An 11,003-nucleotide genomic window follows, 5' to 3' on the forward strand; every position below is an offset into this window, starting at 1 on the left:
ACCTATTCGACCAGCTTAAGGGTGTTGTGCATGTATCACCAGTTTAAAATCAAGCCTGAAAGTATACCAAAGACTGCCTTTCGAACTAGGTATGGACATTATGAGTTCTTCGTCATGTTATTCAGGTTAACCAACGCACCCGCAACCTTTATGGATATAATGAACGAAGTGTTCAAAAAGTACCTAGACATATGCCTTATAGTCTTCAAAGATGATATTATAATCTACTCAAAGACAGAGCAAGAATATGCTGAACATTTGAGGATGGTCTTAGAGATTTTAAGGAATGAAAAATTGTATGTCAAGTTCTCAAAATGTGAGTTTTGGTTAAAGAAGGTTCATTTCTTAGGGCATGTGGTAAGTAGAAAAGGAGTTTTAGTCGACTCTTCTAAGATAGAGGCGGTATCTAATTGGGAAAGACCGACTACCCAACCGAGGTTAGTAGTTTTGGGGGCTTAGCAGGATATTACTAGAGATTCATGCAAGACTTTGCCAAAATAGCTGGCCCATTGACTAGGCTTACCCGGAAAACGGAAAAGTTTGTATGAACAGAGAAATGTGAGGAAAGCTTTCAAGAGCTGAAAAAGAGGCTGGTTTCAGCACCGGTACTCGCTCTTCCCGATGGAAAGGGAGAGTTTATGATATACAGTGATGCCTCGCACAAGGGGCTAGGATGTGTGCTCATGCAGCATGGAAAGGTTATTGTGTATGCCTTTTGGCAGTTGAAGAAATATGAGTTAAGATACCCTACCCATGATCTAGAATTAGCAGCCAGAGTGTTTGCCCTGAAAATCTGGAGACACTTCCTGTACGGGGAAAAATGCGAGATTTACACAGACAATAAGAGCCTCAAGTATATTTTTACTTAGAAAAATTAAACATGAGACATAGGAGATGGTTAGAGCTTATTAAGGACTATGATTATGAAATCCTGTATCACCCGAGTAAAGCCAATGTAGTGGTTGACGTCCTCAGTAGGAAAGAGAGACTCAAGATGATAATGACATCTGAGGAGTTGGTTAAGGAATTTGAGAAGATAGAGATCAACGTAAGAATAACCGGTGAAGAATCAGAAGGACTATTTGGAATCAGTTTAGTACCGGAACTAGCTGAGAAAATACGAGTGTATGTTGAGTGGCATTTATGACACTTTATTACGCTCTGTAAAGCTTTTAATTGGTGTATTTGTACTCAAGTTGTTGGTGTTTTTACGTGTTTTTGCATTACAGGCATTTTCCAGGTAATCAGTAAATTAGTATGGTTGTGGTACTAATTTGGTGTTTAGATGGTGTTGGAATAAAGGCTCGTGAAAAGACCGGCTCAAATCAGTAAGGAAAAGAAAAGAATTCAGAATTTTATTCAGGAGGACACCGCAGCCGCGCCAAGTCGGGGTAGCAGAATTTTGTTTCTACTAGGATTTTGAGAGTTTGAAACCCTGGTCAATTCTACAACATATATATACATAAATAAAGACGTTTTTCATAAGGAGGGACGTACAAAAGCCAAGGAAAAGGAGTAAAGTAGACCGTAGACCGTAGAGCATAATTTGTTTCGATGCCTTAGTGTGTGGTGATTGAATGATAACCTAGTATTGGTTGTGCTTATTCGTCTTATGAGCGTCGCGAACTTATAAGATAGTGTGTTAATTCTTAATGAAGCAAAAGTGAATTTAAGGATTTAGAACTTGCCATGCTAGTATAGGTTCATGTGTTATTGTTATGCATGATTTATAGGTAATTTTAACCATCTTAATTGCCCTATGTAATCACAATAGATAACTTTTGCATTGACTGTTATGTTGTAAAATTCTATAGACATATAGGTTCTCAACATAATTGGTTTTTATTCAGCTTCTATCTCTTTTGTGGATGTCTGGTAGTATGGTATTTGTACAACGAAAGTTGGCGTACATCAGTTTCATGTTATCTGATTAGTGTCATCACCATTACATGCTAAGGTTAAAAATGAAAAATCTATTGAATGAAGTACTTAATGAAGTTAGAATCCCATGTTTGTGTCATATATTATTCAACTCTATTTACTCTCTTTAGTTAATGTTCTTAGTATAATTCTCAATAGTTAATCGTAGTATAATCAAAACTTAATATATTATTCATCTTAGCATTGAACAATAGCCATATCATTGTTGCATAAGTGCATAAATCACAAGGTTAACCTAAACCAGTCCATGTGGGATCGAACTAGAAATAATTCTATATTACTTGCGAATGCGTATACTTGCGTGAATTTTAGCGTGTGTTTAGACACTAACAAGTTTTTGGCACCGCTGCCGGGTACTGAAGTGTTAACTTTTAGTTTATGTGTTTGTCATCAGTGATCGTTAAAGTTCATTGACTCAGACATTGTTACTTACCGACTCTTTTTCTTTGTCGTGTTTCAGGTACTCTAGCGAGCGTATATGCATACGCATTACCGGCTCGTAAGAGAACTCTGGATCAAGCCTAGGAAGAAGCTGTAGTGATTCGAAGGGAAGTTTTTGAGGACGAAGAGAAAGTAGCAGAAGAAGAGAAAGTCGAGAAACCAGCTCTAGCAGTGATGGGAGATCAAGCAGAAAATCTTAAGGCTCTGATGGACTATTCTCAGCCTAAGATCGATGATATCCAGTCGAGCATCATCAGACCAGCCTCCGAGCTATATTTCCCCGTCTAATTCTGGTCCATCTCGGCTAACACTTCTAAGATCAAGTCGAGCATGATTTAGATGATACAGAACTAAGTTCAGTTTGGGGGTTCTCTTACAGACTACCCCAACATGCACATCAGGGATTTCATCGATATCTGCGACACTTTCAAGTTCATTGGGGTGACTGAAGATGCTATCAAGTTGCGACTCTTCTCATTCTCTCTGATGGATAAAGCAAAATGTTGGTTACATTCTCTACCACCAGGGTCTATCACCACATGGGAAGATCTTGCTAAAAAATTTCTCACTAAATTCTTTCCTATGTCGAGGATTGCTACAATCAGGAATGCTCTTACTCAGTTTGCTCAACAAACTGGAGAATCTCTGTGTGAGGCTTGGGATCTATATAAGGAGATGCTAAGGAAGTGCCCACATAATGGCATGCCTCATTGGATGATTATAAATTGTTTCCATAATGGTTTGGGTGCGCAGTCTAGACTTATGCTCGCTGCAGCATCAAGAGGAGCCTTGTGGGCTAAGAATCCTTCTCAGAGGCTAACTTAGGGCAAGGTAGCAGGACTTCTGGAGTTGGATGCAACAACTGCTATAGCTGCCCAACTTAAAGCATGGACGATGAAAGTGGACTCTTTGGCGAATTATGGAGTTAATCAAATCTCTAGTGTGTATGAGTTTTGTGCGGGGGCGCATGAAACTGAGCAGTGTGCTATTTCTAGCGAATCAGCTCAATTTGTAGGCAACTTTCGGAGATCACAGCAACAAGCTCCAGCCACTTATCATCCAAATAACCGCAATCATCCTAACTTCAGTTGGAGTAATAATCAGAATGCGGTGCAACAATCTTATCAGCCATACACCGGAAGACAGTATAACCCTCCTGGTTTTCGACAACCGCAATATGCCCCTAAGCAACAACTTCAACTTCAGCAGCTACCGCAAGCTAATGAAAAATCTGAACTGGAGGAGTTGAGGCTCATGTTCAAGAGCCAAGATATGTCAATCAAGACCTTGGAAAATCAGATTGGGAAAATTGCTAATGCATTACTGAATCGTCAACTTGGCACGCTTCCGAGCGATACTGAAGTGCCAGGCAAGAAGAAATCTAAGGAACATGTGAAGGAAATTACATTGGGGTCTGGTAAGGTGGCAAATCCTGAAAAAGCAAAGACTCCAAAATCTGAAGTTGAGGCTGAAGAAGAAGAAGTGCAGAAGAAAGCAGAAGTGGAACCAATGAAGACTACTGTTGAGCACACTCCTCTTGAGGGTAATACAGCGGAGAAACAGATCTATCCTCCACCTCCTTTTCCTAAGAGGATGCAGAAAAAAAGCTGGATAAGCAGTTTGAGAAGTTTCTGGAGGTGTTCAAGAAACTTCACATCAACATACCTTTCGCTGAAGCTCTTGAACAAATGCCTAGTTACGCGAAGTTTATGAAAGGTATTCTCTCTAGGAAGGTGAAGCTTGATGACTTAGAGACCATTGCTCTCACAGAGAAATGCAGTGTTTCCTGTAACAAAAGTTGCCTCCGAAGCTTAAAGATCCTGGAAGCTTCACTATTCCATGCACCATTAGAAAGGTGTCATTTGATAAGTGTCTATGTGATTTGGGAGCTAGCATCAATCTAATGCCCTTGTCAATCTTCAATAAATTGGACTTGTCTGATCCAAAGCCTACTTATATGACTTTGCAGTTGGCCGACCGTTCTATTACATATCCGCGAGGTATTGTAGATGATATCTTGGTCAAGGTGGATAAACTCATCTTCCCTGCTGATTTTGTAATTCTTGATTTCGAGGAGGATAAGAAGATTCCCATAATCTTGGGAAGACCTTTCTTGGCTACTGGCCGAACCTTGATAGATGTGCAGAAGGGTGAGCTCACCATGCGAGTGATGGATCATAATGTAACTTTTAATGTGTTCAATTTCATGAAGTTCCCTATAGAAAATGAGCAGTGCTTAAAAGTGGAGTTGGTTGATTCTGTGGTTACTTCAGAACTTGATCAATTGCTAAGATCTAATGCCTTAGAGGAGGCCTTGTCGGGGAATTTTGATAGTGAAGATGATGAAGGGGATGAACAGTTGAAATTTCTAATTGCTTCTCCTTGGAAGAGGAAAATTAATATGCCTTTTAAATCTCTAGGAATGGAGGAGTTGAACATAGATCCTAAGCGCCTTAAGCCATCTATTGAGGAAGCTCCTACTCTTGAGCTTAAGCCTTTACCTGAATATTTGAGGGATGCATTTTTAGGTGATGAATGTACTTTGCCTGTTATTATTGCATCTGACCTTTCAGGTAGTGACGATGAGTAGTTTGAGAATTCTTAGAGAATTCAAATTGGCAATTGGCTGGACTATAGCAGATATCAAGGGAATCAGCCCTTCATATTACATGCACAAAATTCTGCTAGAGGAAGGAAGCAAGCCTACTGTTGAGCAACAAAGAAGGCTAAATCCGATCATGAAAGAGGTGGTGAAGAAGGAAATTCTTAAGTGGCTGGATGCAGGGATCATCTATCCTATTTCTGACAGTTCATGAGTGAGCCCAGTTCATGTGTGCCTAAGAAAGGAGGTATCATTGTGGTTGCTAATGAGAAGAATGAGCTCATTCCTACTCGAACAGTCATGAGGTGGAGAGTTTGCATGGATTACAGGAAGCTGAACAAGGCCACAAGAAAAGATCACTTCCCTCTGCTGTTTATTGATCAGATGCTTGACAGATTGGCTCGGCATGAGTACTACTGTCTTCTGGATGGTTATTCTGGTTATAATCAAATCTGCATTACTCTAGAAGATCATGAGAGGTCTACTTTTACTTGTCCATTTGGTACTTTCACTTTTCGGAGAGTTTCTTTTGGACTATGTGGTGCGCCAGCCACATTTCAGAGATGCATGATGGCTATCTTCTCTAATATGATTGATCAGAATGTGGAGGTGTTCATGGATGATTTCTCTGTGTTTGGTGATTCATTTAATGAGTGTTTGCAGAATCTAGGCGACATTCTATAATGGTGTGTGGAGACCAATTTGGTTCTCAATTGGGAGAAATGTCACTTTATGATGCGCTAGGGCATTATTCTTGGCCACAAGGTCTCTAGTAAGTGTCTTGAGGTGGACAAAGCCAAAATGGGGGTCATCGAAAATCTTTCCTCACCAATTTCTATTAAGGGGGTTCACAATTTTCTTTGTCATGTGGGCTTCTACAGGCGGTTCATCAAGGACTTTTTAAAAATTTATAAACCTTTGTGCAATCTTCTGGAGAAGGATGTCCCATTTAAGTTTGATAACGAGTGTGTGGCTGCTTTTAAGTTCTTAAAAAAGAGTTTAATCACGGCACCTGTCATAACTGTACCCGATTAGAGTGAACCTTTTAAATGATGTGCGATGCAAGTGACTATGCAGTTGGAGCAGTTCTCGAGCAGAGAAAGAACAACATATTTCATATAGTCTACTATGCTAGTAAGACTCTTAATGGTGCTCAACTGAACTATATTACTACGGAGAAAGAACTTTTGGCTATTGTCTATGGTTTTGAGAAATTTCGATCTTATCTTCTTGGGACGAAGGTTAAAGTTTTCACTGATCACGCTGCCATTAGATATCTCATCTCAAAGAAAGACTTGAAGCCTAGATTGATCAGATGGGTTCTTTTTCTCCAGGAATTTGAATTAGAGATCAAGGACAGAAAAGGGACTGAAAATCAAGTCGCTGATTGTAATATCCGGGATATATCGTGTAATTATTTTAGCTATCAAATAATTATTATGTGTGTTCAGTATCTATTCTGTGACTTAATTGTTAAGCGTTATTTGTACTTGGATATTTAAAAGTAATATTAATTGAGTATTTTAATTTTTATATGTCCAAAATAAAATATAAATGATTGTCATATCTTCCTAATTATTTTTATGTTGATTTATGGATTTATAAGGATCATATGAAATTTATAAAATCTTTTTCCGGGTAATTAAAATCTATTTTATAAAAACGGGAACCAACCGACGTCACCCGTTGTTACATTTTTGGAACCCGAAACTCTTCCGAGAACTCCTTCTTAACCTGATTGTAATATTCTGAGCATATTCCATGTTTCGACTTTTTCGATCCGGCGTACGGTTTGTTCTGCGCGGGTCCCGGTGCAACATTTTCGATACAATATTCGTTTAGGTAAATCAATAAAACCCGTATTTTTGATAAACGGGAGCTTTTTATTAAACTATCCCAATTATCACTTCGTAGTACGTGTAACTAGGCGCTGAGACCAAGACCGCAGTACAAATTGTACTGATTTGGATAATTATCCCGAAAACCGATACCGTTTGGATCAGTTTTTACAAATAAACGTACCGTTTTATATCCGGAATGATCCAACGGGATACTAATTTTTCGTAAATATAAATAGCCTTTTATCGTTTTTTATTTCGTATCAAAATCATTTGCAGACAGATAAATATATAATTTTATAGAAAAAAATCCTATATTCATAAACTGTTTCAAGAATCAAACCAACTTTTGAAGGTGTTATTGATATTTGTTTGAAAAGCTCGAGTACTGGATTTGAAGGTCTTGAGAAGCTCTATCAGAATCTGTAATCCATATACCTGCAGAATCAAAGGTTTAATTTCTAAAAATTTAATTATTTTCGAATTATTTTTATGAAAAATATGAGTTTTTGTTCGGATGATTGTTTGTATGATTTGACGATTGCATGTTGTAGAGCTTGTTTTCCTGATGATTTTGGTATATTATACGTCTGATTTGGAGTTCAATAACATGTTCAAATTTGAGTTTGATTTTCGAATTTCAAAATTAGGGTTTATAACCCGTATGAATGTTCTTAATTGAAATTTGGGGGTTTCTTATTCTGGAATAGATTGATGTTGTGGTATAGTGGATTGTATTCTCTGTGAAATTTGCAATCTAGTCGTATAAGTTTCATGAATCACCGAGGTCTGTAGAGAAGGGAGTTGTATTTTGAATATTTCCGAAGTTCGCCGGAAACTGGCAAACTTCACGGCCAAATTCCGGCCAACTCAGAGATGATTAGAATGATTTGTTGGCTTGGTTGTGTTCCTGGTAAAGTATAGATGTGATCTGGAGGTGTTGGTGGGGTGAGGACGCCGGGAACGTATTCTCCGGCCACCTCTGTGTTTTCCGGCGACGGGGTGTAAAATTTGCAGTTTGGTCCCTGAACTTTTGGGGACGATACAGTTAGGTCCCTGAAGTTTCAGACTTTGCAAATTTAGGATTCCTGTTTATAAAATTTGTAAAAATCATATTTCCTATTTATTTTTATTATAAAAATTCATTTTTAATTTCTGAAAATTCTATAAATTATTATTTTAATTCCGAAAATTATTTTTAATTCACAAATAAATCTGAATTAATTAGTTAATTAATTTTAGTTAATTTTTAATTGATTAATTGGTCAATTAATTCAAAAATTAATTGATTAATTGATTTAATTAATTATTAATTGATTTAATTAATTATTAATTGATTTTAATTAATTATTTAATTAGATTTAATTATTTAAATTTAAAAACTTCGAAAAATAATTTCGAGCTTTAAAATATTATTTTAAATTATTTCCAAGGCTCGATTATTATTCTAAAATTATTTCGGAGCCAGAATTGGCCAACCGAACCCTGTTTATTAACCTGAAATTGATTCAACGATCCGTTTTAATTCGGAAAAATGTTTTAAAAATCATTTTAAATACCAGAGAGCCTATTTATGACCCGAGACTTCTTTATAAATGATATATCATTGATTACGTGATGTATTATGTGCTATATGTGACTTGTTAATTGACTATCGGTCTATATATTCAGTGTTTACTGATTATTGCGTAACTTTCAATCCGTTAATCGGATTTGGGTAAAGCGAAGGGTAGATAGAAGTATGTGTTGAATAGAATTCTATGAGTCGATTATTGATAGATGCTTATGATATGTGAGCAGAAGAGGCAAGGCATAGAAAAGGGAAACAAATAGTTGAGGAGTAAGACGGTTGTGATTGGAAGCGAGTGCAGTGTAGTAAGCTAATACCAGGCAAGTGTTCTGAACTTTCTCGAGATATTGTAGTACTTGATAGTCTGGTTGATATTGCAAGTACTTTGAAGCACTGAAACCCAAACCCTGATTCCAGTTATTGTTCTTGAGCCATAAACCTTATTCTTTCTAGACCATTGATTGTTGTGTACCCAAACATGAATTTCAAGCATACGATACTACTCTACAAATACATGCAAACAAAATCCCAAACACTGAACTGAATTACTTGTATACTCAATCATTGCATCCTATGCTTTGAAAGCCCAAATCTTTGAAACCCTGAAATGTTGATTCCTTTGTTATACAATTCTTTCATTACCCATCATCCAAGCTTTTAAATTGACTTATTGATCCTTACAAGGATTGAAACCCTTTCATTGTTAAACATTTATTGTTGTTATTGATTCCGGTTATTGTTTATTATTGCATATTCTGTTATTATGTTAGAATTGGACTGTTTTTATAAAATTGTGGACCGGATTCATGGTCAGACCATATAATGGTCAAGTTAGGCCAATGTGTGCCTTAGATCCAGTAGTTAGAGCAATGTTGTGTGCCTTGCTCGGGGTTAGTACGTGACTGATCAGCAGCCTAACCTTGGTTTTTAAATTAAAAGTATAATATCCAATTCTAAATCATAATCCATTGTTCACTTGATATCATAATCATGTTCACTTGATGATCATTATTCTCGGTTTTGTCATTGTGACTTGCTGAGCTAGTTAGCTCATTTGTGCAATGTTGCTTATATTCTTTCTAGTTAAAAAGGAACCAGTTGGTAAAGAGGATCCCCAGTCCAGCGCGAGAGCTAGGGGTTCAGGTTGAGGAAGCTGAGCTAGTAGGCTTCTTTTGGAATAATTTAAGTCTGTAAAAGGTTGTAATAATGTTTAATACTCAGTTTGAGTTTCGAATAGTTGGGATTTGAACGGTTTCTAATATATTAGTGTGCTTGGCTTGTGTGCATACTTTAACCTGTTGCGATCCGTGGTAGTTAGTAAATAGGGTCATTGCATATTATTATTATCTTTAATATTATTATAAGCAGGTTTTAAATAAGGTGTGTATGGACCCCAAACTTCTGACCCGGGTTTGGAGGGCGCCACAGGTTTGGTCTCAGAGCTACAGGTTATAAGTCACTGACACAAGCCTAGGTTGACGGGAATGGGTAGAGGATTAGGATTAGAAGTAAGGAATAGAAAGATAGATATTCGAGAGGTTGAGTGCTTCGGTATATCAGGTATTAGTGTAATTCGCGTTATGGTACGAGATTCTTATATTGCGATATGATTTCAGATAGCAGCGATGGCCGACTCTTTTATTCCTGTATCAGCTGATCATTCAGAACCTTCAGTTGGAGTGCCGTCTTCGGATCCACGTCCTTTTGTTCCACCAGTGTTGGCTATATTACCTCCACCTGTGTTGCAGCCTGTACCATTGCAGGCTATTCCACCTCCAGGCGTAAGGCCACCTGTTAGAGGACCCCCACCAGCTGATTCAGATTCCACTGGGCATTCAGTTGTGAGTGCCCCATTCCAGTCTACATTACCCCCAGTTCCTTATTACCGGTATGAGGCTCTTCTATTGGAGCGTGATTCCTTGTTGGCTCAGATCAGAGAGTTACAGCATATCATCAGGACTACAGATGTTGATCATGGTGTGAGGGAGCTTCGAGAGGAGATTCATGTGACACGGAGGGTTCTTGAGGCTAGGCTACATGGAGCTACACTACCTGGCAGAGGCCCTGATGCACTGATGGGCTGGGCTACTGAGGTGATGGAGGACTTTGAGAGGCTGGCAAGACCAGAGTTTCCTTGGAGCTGAGTTAGAGATTCAGAGATGGAGATTCTGAGCAGTGTTGTTATGGTTGTATAGTATGTACAGTAGTGTGTAGTGTGTATCAGTAGACTTTTGAGTTGTATTTATAGACTAGCGATGCTGACGAGTGAGTAGGTTGTTGTACCCTTTTTGCTTTTACTTCCGAAGCGTCTTTACGCTTGTACTACCTAAAACTTTTATTCTATATATATATCAATAGCTTTTTCCTTTCCAGCACTGTTATTTACTTTATTGCACTTGTTTTACCTTACCTTATTTATTGCACCAGTTATACCCTGTGATACCATGTACCCTGTTTTCCATAACTATTTATATTCTGTAAAGAAGCATGCAATTTATTTAGTTACAACTGTTTTCAAAAAGAGATATTCCTGTTTTACAAAACTTTTCCTTTATGCAAAGATTTGATTCAAAAGCTAAATAAATTGATTGATTCTTTACAGAAAATGCCT

The 11,003-nt window shown here is 37.7% G+C and overlaps 1 non-coding gene across 1 annotated transcript; it reads right to left on the reverse strand.

The window, feature by feature from the left end:
- Positions 1-2,979: 2,979 nt before the first annotated feature.
- LOC141688464 (small nucleolar RNA R71) lies at positions 2,980-3,086 on the reverse strand. Its single transcript, XR_012561906.1, has one exon. It is a non-coding gene; the product is annotated as a small nucleolar RNA R71 (small nucleolar RNA).
- Between the last annotated feature and the right edge of the window lie 7,917 nt (positions 3,087-11,003).

This window comes from Apium graveolens, chromosome 9 (genome assembly GCF_009905375.1).
Source record: "Apium graveolens cultivar Ventura chromosome 9, ASM990537v1, whole genome shotgun sequence".
NCBI lineage: Eukaryota > Viridiplantae > Streptophyta > Magnoliopsida > Apiales > Apiaceae > Apium > Apium graveolens.